We start from the raw sequence: 10710 nt of genomic DNA, 5'->3' as shown, positions 1-10710 counted from the left end.
TAATGCGATCAAACAAGGCCTACTTTTTAACATGTTCCTTATTAAGCCATGTAGATATAGAGATGAGAATTAATAAAATTCGTACACATTTACAAGAGATAATCTATCTATCTATCTTTATTACTAAATTAATAGAGTTGAAACTCGGTGTCGCGCTTTCTTCTTTCACATTAACCCCCGAATATTGATTTATTCAAGAAAAGTGCAAATGACCAGCATAGCCTACTATGTGTTCATTTCAAGATCTTTTGGGTGGTATTTGGGGGTTTAAATCGGAAAAGCCAGTTCTGATTGACCTTCCTTCACGACGTTCGGCTCTGAAATTTACGTGACGTTATCATTTTCCGTCTTTCAACAAGTCGCAAGGTCAAACTTTGCGAAAAATCTGTAGCTTCTCATGGACAGCGATATCATGTATATGTTGCGCTTTCTAGGGTGAGATATATCAACGCAATCGCCATTTTGACTTCACCAGATTCCATTATTGATGGTGAATTACACGGATAATACTGTTTATAAAGGTGTAGTTCGCAATTGATCAAATTGACACCTACATTATATTTGTGACTGTCCCTTTGGTATCTTTCGTCCCTCTTTTATAGAAATTACTGTTATATAGTTTAAAATTAATTGAAAATAAATGTGATTTGATAAAAAGAATGTTCAGCCAAATGTGCGACTCTGATACTGTCACTTATTGATAATGGTTATTTAAACTCTTTCACATTATGATGCGTCAAAGAGGTCACCCAATAGAGGGATGGTATAATGACACCACGTTCACATCCCGTATTAGGCACGGATCATTCAATTTTTCTTGGGATGGGGCTGGGACTGTCATGCGCACCTGTATTTTTTTTTATTATTCAATGTTTCCACTATGTGTTCGGTACACAAATATTTGTGGTATTAGCAAAACTGCTATAAGTGGTAGAAATATTATTTTTTTACCAAATCAGGGTCAGTATATTTTTTTGTAAAATCCTAGTCAGTTCTAACTCTATGTGTAACCAATTAAAGGTATTTATAAACACATGTTATTTTGATCAGTGCAATGCATCCAGGGTACAAATGCCAACAGTTTCTGTCGGAAAGACTGCTCTTTTGGGTGTCATATTGAGTGGTGGTATTTTGTCTGTGAGACGCTTCAAAATGATTGAAGATCTTAGTATCACCTTACACCAAAACTATATATCTTCAAATTATGACCCAAATTATACTTTGCGGGTAATTTCTAGTTTAAACTAGAATTCAACCTGGTTTGAAACTTTCACGGAGGTAACAAAAATAAATAGGAATTGATATCGTCAGTGGGACATACATATTCATATTCTGTTATGATGTCTTTGAAACATTGTTCTGGTCCTTTTGTTGATGATGTGGTTAACGTCTAAATCCGATGTCATGATTAAAGAAATATATAAATGGTTATCAGATATGACAGGAATAATCATAATAATCATATGTTTGACGTAGCCAATTGTAATCAACATGACTTAGGCTGTATAAAATGACGAACACATAGATAGTACATTACGTGATACATGTGATAAGTGCTTTGTGATTTGTTCAGTAATTGCCACCACTATTTTAAAGGGTACTTATTTATTTGAATATTTGTTATTTTTTATTGTGTTTTGTCGTCTGAACTACTTATCATTATTACTGGACTTATTATTTTTGAAGTTCTTCTAAGGTTACTATAAATACTTTGGTGATTTTGTACCAAAGATCTAGAGTTTTGGTAAAATTTGAGAGTGTTTAAATTTGTGTTGTACTGTTGATAAGGAAATTAAAATGAAATTTAACGGAATGAAATATTTACATATTTGCGATTACAAATGCACAAAAGCGAATCATACAGTGCGGTTGCAGACAGTTATAAATTAAAATTATTTACATTCATTTCATTTTTTGACAGCATTACTAAAGGTAAGTTTTTGAAAAGATACAATATCATTTAAAAAATTTCGAAAGAAATATTTTGACAATTATTAATAATGCATGATCTTTTAAACAACTGATATTTCTAGTTTGTTTCTATATTGAGAGCTGAGTTGACCACTGTCCCATGTTAGATAATGGTTTAGCACTCACAAACATGTATAACCCCTGCACATTCTGAATGTGACTGTCCCAAGTCAAGACCTACAATGTATAGCTCAGACGTTGTCGTTGTTTCATGTTTATCATATTTGTTTTTGTATATTGTTTTGATATTAATTATGCCGTTAGTTTTTCCTATTGAATTGTTTCATATTTTGTTAGGTCGGGGTCCTTTTTATTCGACTATACGGAATGGGTGTCATTGTTAAAGGCAGTATGACTGCTAACATTCACTTTTTATTTGCAATCATACCACATATCTTTATTTTTATACTTTCGGTATATTTTTGAATGATCTGACCGTACATATTGTACGCTAGTGTACGGTTTCGCGTTCTCTATAATAATGATATATTATTGTCCTTTTGACTAAAATGTTGTTTCAGATGGCTTATTCAATATATCAATCTCTCAATGTATCATAGTTTATAACGTTAGGAATAAATATATCGTATAAATCGAAAATCACATTCTATTTGACGAGCCAACTGAGAATAAAAAAAAACATAATAATAAACACAAACAATTGACCACGTTTGCTGACTCATACTGGCATAGACTTTGAAATACCATTAAAAATGTTTGTTACATGAAGATTGGAAAGGATAGTGACGGAACTCACAATAGGTCATCGACGAATCTCTATGAGAGTTTGTTGCAAGGGTTATGTAACGTACGACACAGGACATGCATCAGTTAACGTCCACATCCACACCGGACGTGGCTGTGTATTTATAGATCCAACATAGCCAAACTGACGTCCCACCTTAGCAAGGGGTTTTCGGCCTTACAGGAAAAGTGTATGTGCGACCATAATGATATATCAGTCCGTTAGGTATCCTGGCAAATATTCATGTTTGGGAGTTAACATACCTCCTAAATCAGATGATTCTAACTATTTATAATACTTGGTGTTACATAAAGTTCACTAATTGTTAAAGTGATCTTATTTATGATACCAGATTAAAATATTTAGGTCTGAAAATATCTTTTATAGTACAATGTCCTGTTGGGGCTTCTGTTTTTTTATCTATGATTTTTTGTGCTCTTTGTCCTGATCTCTTATACATTTTAGAAATTACTGTATTGCGTTGATTATCATTAATCCATTTCTGTGTCTTTTTTTTTTTTTATCAATTCTGATTTTTTTGGGTTCTATCTTTATTTCCCAAATAATTCCTTGTTCTAGAGAGATGTGTGCTGTTGGTTTATCATCATTATGTCAGCATTGTTAACAGAATATAATATCCCTTCAAATTTAGATTGAATATTGATTAACCTGATAAATCAGACACTTAAAACCTACTTATGTAACTCCAATAAAATGGCTTAACTTTCCTGTAATTTTTACAACGCCAACAGGATAGCGCATAGTTCAGTAAAAACCGTTTACCTTTATAAGTAATTGCCATTACCAGTACTACATGCTATAATGATTCCAGCCTTTGTGCATATCCACCTTTTGTTGTCTTCCTGTATTTTCTGGTATTATTTTATGAATTTCTTGTGACACGGCAGTAAAATTGGAATGTTTTGGTTGACACAGCTGGTAATCTGTGAAATCTTTTGTCCCATATATATGAGTAAAGTTTTAACACTTGTTTTGAATACCCTGATTTTTGTATATTCTGAGTGCTTTTCTACTCTGGTTGAAGAACAGCAAAGACAAAAGTTGTGCTTTCCTTTTTTCTAGATTCCATATACATAACGTAGTGATAATAAGTTACGATATTTTACACACTAATAATATTGGTTGCTGTACTGTATAATTTATTATCTAAACACAACTAACAGTAAAGAAAAAAATTACCGTGTGAAATGCCCGGAGAAAACTATACTGTACTTCAATGCTGAAACACTAAAGAACCATTTGAGTTTTCCGTCAAAGTAAAACGTTGTGAGATCACATTCGTTCTAGACGCAATTAGCTTACAACAACAGTAGTTATTTTATCAAAATCTTACATTTTCAGCTGGATATGTTTAAAGTTTTTTAATCGTTGTTACCACAACCCCATCCTCTTTTTATCACCGAATCAGACTCATCACTTGCAGAAGCATTTGTAGCAGTGATTACTTTCCTTTCCGTAGCATCTGAGTTATTAAATGTATTTTATGGGGTTCATTTTCCTCAGTCATTAGTTTTTTTGTGGCTGTTTTATGGCGTAGTTCTTTTGTTCATTTTTCTGTTTTTTTTCCCTCAGCGTTGTTAGTTTTTCTTTGCTTTATGAGTTTTTTGTATGCTCCCTTGGTATCTTCCGTCTTTTTTCAAAATAACAAATCATAAACTTGTTAAATTTATAAATGATGTGAAGTTCCACTACCACTCTGTATTAAATTGTTTGCAAATCTAGTGTGACACTAATGAAATAAGTTCCAAACAAAATCAATAGCAGAATGGCTAGAAAGGATTATCTTTCGTTGTGCCATCAAAGCTTCCAATAGCATGATCCATTTTGCTATAATTGTGTCTTTTATAAAAACAAAATGTTCGAGACAGCATATGAGCTGACAAAAATATACGAGAATAGTCAAATGTTAATGTATGTGGTTACAATGATAGTATTATGCATTTGATAGTCTTTGGATACATTGGTTTCAGCTTTCTTATACAGCAGCCGTCGTAAACTATTCATTTCCCTTAAAACAAGATACATTTAAAAGGATGGGAGCTAGTATCGACGTATAAGCTATCAGATTTCCCGTATGATGTTGAAATTGCATTTGTTTAAGATTTTTTTTCATTTTTATAATTATTTGTCCTGTTGCAATTGTGTCCTATTAAAGTTGTAAGAACACTTTCCAAATGATTATCACACATTTTGTCCCTGAATTGAAAAGAAAAAAAAAAACCTGCTAATAGGTATAGGAAGATGTGGTATGAATGCCAATGAGACAACTCTCCATCCAAATAACAATTTATGAAAGTAAACAATTATAGGTCAAGTTACGGCCTTCAACACTGAGCCTTGGCTCACACCGAATAACAAGCTATAAAGGGCCCCAAAATTAATAAGATTTAATCATTCAGCATTAAATCAATTTAATAGATTGAGAGTATCGTCTGCTAAACTAGAGTTAACTTTTCTTTAATTTTGACGGACTTAAGCGTCTTTTGTTAACCTACATTTTTCATAACCCGCTTTTATATTTGGTATAAAATTGCATGCTTTTCGTGATTTGTTCATTGCGTGATTTGAACTCTGAAGGAACACAAAAAGGACAGGTAGATTCGAACATAAGATAAGTACATAATGTTTTATTGATAGTTAGATTAGTTACTGCAATTGTATTTTCCGGATTATTTTTATTTCTGTAATTTGTAAAAGAAATTATTTGATTTTAAATGAAACCCAGCAGGCACTCAACGTTGAATAAACGTTGAAATGAGGTTGAAATGTGATCAACGTATATTCAACGTTGAAACAACGTAACATTTTCAACGTTGAGAAATAAACAAATATTCAACGTTGAATTAACGTTGACCATTTCAACGTTGAAATTCGAACGTTGATTCAACATTGAATCAACGTTAACTTATTTAGTCATCGGGTAGGCCTATATAAAAAAAAGCATTATCAAATGGTAATGCATGCATAACCGTAGTAGTATACACTTATAAAGAAAAGAATGAAATAGAATTTTCGTTTTCACATTGATAAAACAGTATAGTTCCAACTATTGATCACTATTTCAACTTGAGTTTTGTACATTATGAGAAAAAAAAGGGGCGTAAGTCGTTTGATACTGAATTTCTAGGGAATAAGAAATATAAGTTATTTATCTTATTTCACATAATGTTAATTAGAACATAAGGATAATATGTAAAGAATTTGAAATAGCAAGTTGATTATCAACAATGATCGCGATTTCTTTCATTCATATTTTCGCGGGATTTGAACAGGAAGTTGGGTTTCCCATGCGCATTATTTAAACCCGCACCTTCCTGTATTTCAAAAAGAATAACAAAGGACAAAGTTGCAGAGAAACTTTCCGTTTATCACGTATATTTATGGTATGTAGATGTTTGTATGTGGCTATCACGGTTTTTCATATTTATGAATTGTGTTTAGAAACTCTGAATTAGTATCCATAATCAGAGAAAAATATAACGTCAAAATTCATTGAAAACAGATCAGAACACATGGAAGAATCATGGAAGAGCCATCATATATATAATTTCCTCAAGTTATACTATTTTTAAGAGCATTTAATGTGAAAAGCATATTTAGTTTCATATTAAAGTTAAAGTTAAAATTGATACATTTATTATGCCTAAAGATTCAAAAAAGAAAAAAAAGGGGGGATAAGCATGTGTTTACTTTATTGTGCTCAGGTAAATTTCCCAACATGTTTACTATATACTATATATATGCGATTCGTTTAGTTTAACATTAAGGCTTGGTAAACCACATACTTTTTGAGATTATAAATTATAAATTTCAACTGGACAACAAAGTATTGAATTTGAACGATCATGTGATGAAAATTGATAGTTATTTTTACAAAAACATTAAATAATTCCAAAAAATAGTATTATTTCACGCTATGTCTATGAGAGGACAACTATAGAACATGTTCATTGATAAATTTTCACCTAATTAATCTTTCTACAAAAGTCATTCTATTTTAATTATTTTTTAAAACGAGTCAGTCTGACACTTATGATATCTAATCTTCAGGTGATCTCTGACGCCTGTTTACATTAATGTGTATGTAACCTGGCCCTGAATGTTAGCAGTCCATTATCATGAACATGCATTATTTATTTTACAGTTTCTTGTCAAACAAATCAATGGCTGAAATGCATCAAGTGGAGCAAAATCAAAATTCAGTTTTGGGAATGCCAGTCTTTAAAATCATCAAAGGTAGGTTTTTTGTCTGTATAACTTTATACCATTTGTGTTCAAAGATTAATCTGTTGTTTATTCTAATTTTGTTAACCGTACATACAAAAACTAGAGGCTCTAAAGAGCCTGTGTCGCTCACCTTGGTCTATGTGCATATTAAACAAAGGACAGAAATGGATTCATGACAAAATTGTATTTTGGTGATGGTGATGTGTTTGAAGTTCTTACTTTACTGAACGATTTTGCTTCTTACAATTATATCTATAATGAACTTTGCCCATTAGTAACAGAGAACTATATTTGGTAAAAATTTACATATATTTACCAAATTAATGAAAATTGTTAAAAATTGACTATAAAGGGCAATAACTCCTTAAGGGGTCAATTGACCATTTAGGTCATTTTGACTTATTTGTAGATCTTACTTTGCTGAACATTATTGCTGTTTACAGTTTATCGCTATCTATAATAGTATTCAAGATAACCAAAAACGGCAAAATTTCTTTAAAAATTACCAATTGGAGGGCAGCAACCCAACAACCAGTTGTCCAATTCATCTGAAAAATTCAGGGCAGATAGATATTGACTTGATTAACAATTTAACTTCTTGTCAGATTTGCTCTAGATGCTTTGAATTCATAGTTATAAGCCAAAAACTGCATTTTACCCCTATGTTCTATTTTTAGCCGTGGCGGCCATCTTGGTTGAATGGCCAGGTCATCGGACACATTTTTCAAACTAGATACCCCAAAGATGATTGTGGCCTAGTAGTTTCAGTGGAGATTTTGTAAAAGATTACTTAGATTTATGAAAAATGGTTAAAGATTGACTATAAAGGGCAATAACTCCTAAAGGGGTCAACTGACCATTTTGGTCATGTTGACTTATTTGTAGATCTTACTTTGCTGAACATTATTGCTGTTTACAATTTATCTCTATCTATAATAATATTCAAGATAATAACCAAAAACAGCAAAATTTCCTCAAAATTACCAATTCAGGGGCAGCAACCCAACAACCGATTGACCGATTCATCTGAAAATTTCAGGGCAGATAGATCTTGACCTGATAAACATTTTTATCCCGTCAGATTTCCTCAAAATGCTTTGGTTTTTGAGTTATAAGCCAAAAACTGCATTTTACCCCTTTGTTCTATTTTTAGCCGTGGCGGCCATCTTGGTTGGTTGACCAGGTCACACCACACATTTTTTAAACTAGATACCCCAAAGATGATTGTGGCCAAGTTTGGATTAATTTAGCCCAGTAGTTTCAGAGGAGAAGATTTTTGTAAAAGATTACTTTAATTAACGAAAAATGGTTAAAAATTGATTATAAAGGGCAATAACTCCTAAACGGGTCAACTGACCATTTTGGTCATGTTGACTTATTTGTAGATCTTACTTTGCTGAACATTATTGTTGTTCAAAGTTTATCTCTATCTATAAAAATATTCAAGATAATAACCAAAAACAGCAAAATTTCCTCAAAATTACCAATTCAGGGGCAGCAACCCAACAACCGATTGACCGATTCATCTGAAAATTTCAGGGCAGATAGATCTTGACCTGATAAACATTTTTACCCCATGTCAGATTGCTCTAAATGCTTTGGTTTTTGAGTTTTGAGTTATAAGCCAAAAACTGCATTTTACCCCTATGTTCTATTTTTAGCCGTGGCGGCCATCTTGGTTGGTTGACCGGGTCACGCCACACATTTTTTAAACTAGATACCCCAATGATGATTGTGGCCAAGTTTGGTTTGATTTGGCCCAGTAGTTTCAGAGGAGAAGATTTTTGTAAAAGTTAACGACGACGGACGACGACGACGACGGACGACGACGGACGCCAAGTGATGAGAAAAGCTCACTTGGCCCTTTGGGCCAGGTGAGCTAAAAATGTACCATATATTATATTACATGTATATATCATGTATGTTTGTCTTTATATCTGAACTATTCTAGTAAAGCTACTTTTTTCATGTTAATGGACAACAATAAAAAAAATACATCATAGGTAAAGTGTTTTCATTGTTATAGTTAAACCCGAAATCTTACAAAACTCAGGTTGGAGCTTCTTCATAAACAAAAAACTAACAATAGTAAACATTAATGTATATATTTTTTATTAATGAAACCTTATTACAATATGTGCTTTGTCGTTATGGTTTTATTTATTTTCAATGCTTCTAGGAACAAATTGAAAGAGGCTCAAATTTAAGATATCTTTTCACGACATACAATTTATATTTATTATAATTTGATTTTTTCCAGAGGTTAAATATATTGCAAAAGTATAAAGATGTCATTGGGAAATACACATCTGTTAAGGACCCTCCTGTTTAAAGTCTCCCGCAGAAAGATCTTGAAGTGGTGGAAGAATGATGACATGCAATAAGGACAAACAGAGACAAAGATAACAAATGAATTTATAAAATAAATATTGTATCAAAAGAAATATGATTGTATTACTTAATTTGTTCCTTAGTATGTATTCATTTAATGGTTTATACCAATTATTGGTGTGAGGGTAAACTTTATATTTATATATAAATAACATATTTGTATGTATAATCAAGGACCTTTGGTTTTTATGGAGATTTGTCTGCCCGTGAGTGGTTAGCAGTCATGCAGCATCTTCTTATTGTAATAAGTATTGCGATCATCCTGAACACAAGTTGGATCTAATTATGTCTTCATGCTTCTTGGGATATACTTCTTTTAAGAAGGGCTTAACATTTGTTGGTCGTTAAATAAAAACTACTTTCAACTTGTGAGAATTGTTTAGAACTATATATATTCAACATCTTCTTTCCTTTCTGTTTGGAAATCCTTTCTGTGGTGTCGGGATGTTGTTTCAGTAACAGTTGATGTATTTATTTAGATGTTTCCCATTTAGCTTATCTATTTGGTTTATATGTGTCTTGGTGAGAGAAAAACACATTAAAAACAAGTGTACACTTAGGCTGCCTACCATCTAACAACAGCAAAAATTTGGAGAGCAGGTAAAAATGTGTATGTAGCTTAATAATAAATTTCATTAATATACTTTCAACTACTATTCAACCTTGAATCAACGTTGAATGGATGTTGAAACTTCAACGTTGAAATGTCAACGTTAATTCAAATTTTCAAAATCAAACATAAATTTGACATTGTTTCAACGTTGAGAAACAACCTTGTTTCAACGTTGAATCAACGTTGAGTGCCTGCTGGGAAGTTATTTCTTGAAAATAGTTCGATTCATTATTTCAATTTTTCTCTCACTTGAATAGCATATTACACGGAACAAACTATATTCTAATAATAATAGTTATGTTATATTGTGCACACTTATATTTCATTGACTAGCATTAAAATAAAATGCTTTACTACAGGTGATATATTTTGTTATAAATGTATTAGCGATACACTTTGAACAGGTAATTACAATGTATGTTGTGTATTCCGTGTTATCATTAACATGACCGGAAACGTCTAATTTTATTAAACGTTACATGATTTATACATGTGTGTTTAATTTGCGGAAACATAGTTAAATAAGTTAAGCTTGGTAATAGAAGCTATCAAACGTTTTTAAAACGATGTTTATTTTGTTAAGAAAGCACACATCGTAGCTGTTTTGAATTATGTTTTTATAATCAACTTCATTTGTTTTGATGCATAAAAATGTATCAAAAGTTTAGTTAAGGTGGTATGGGTGTCTTCCGCCATCTTGGATTGTAAAAACAGACAATCAAAGGTCCAGATTTTCCATCAA

At 31.9% G+C, this 10710-nt stretch overlaps 1 long non-coding RNA gene across 1 annotated transcript; it reads left to right on the top strand.

Annotated features, from left to right (window-relative positions):
- The first annotated feature begins 5988 nt into the window (after positions 1–5988).
- Positions 5989–9408, top strand: LOC139493494 (uncharacterized). The gene is made up of 3 exons (XR_011657014.1): positions 5989–6120; positions 6882–6973; positions 9225–9408. It is a non-coding gene; the product is annotated as an uncharacterized lncRNA (long non-coding RNA).
- The last annotated feature ends 1302 nt before the right edge of the window (positions 9409–10710 follow it).

Source organism: Mytilus edulis, chromosome 10 (assembly GCF_963676685.1).
Source record: "Mytilus edulis chromosome 10, xbMytEdul2.2, whole genome shotgun sequence".
In the NCBI taxonomy this organism is placed as follows: Eukaryota; Metazoa; Mollusca; class Bivalvia; order Mytilida; family Mytilidae; genus Mytilus; species Mytilus edulis.
Note: the sequence above shows the minus strand (reverse complement) of the source record. Positions and strands in the feature narration are given on the sequence as shown.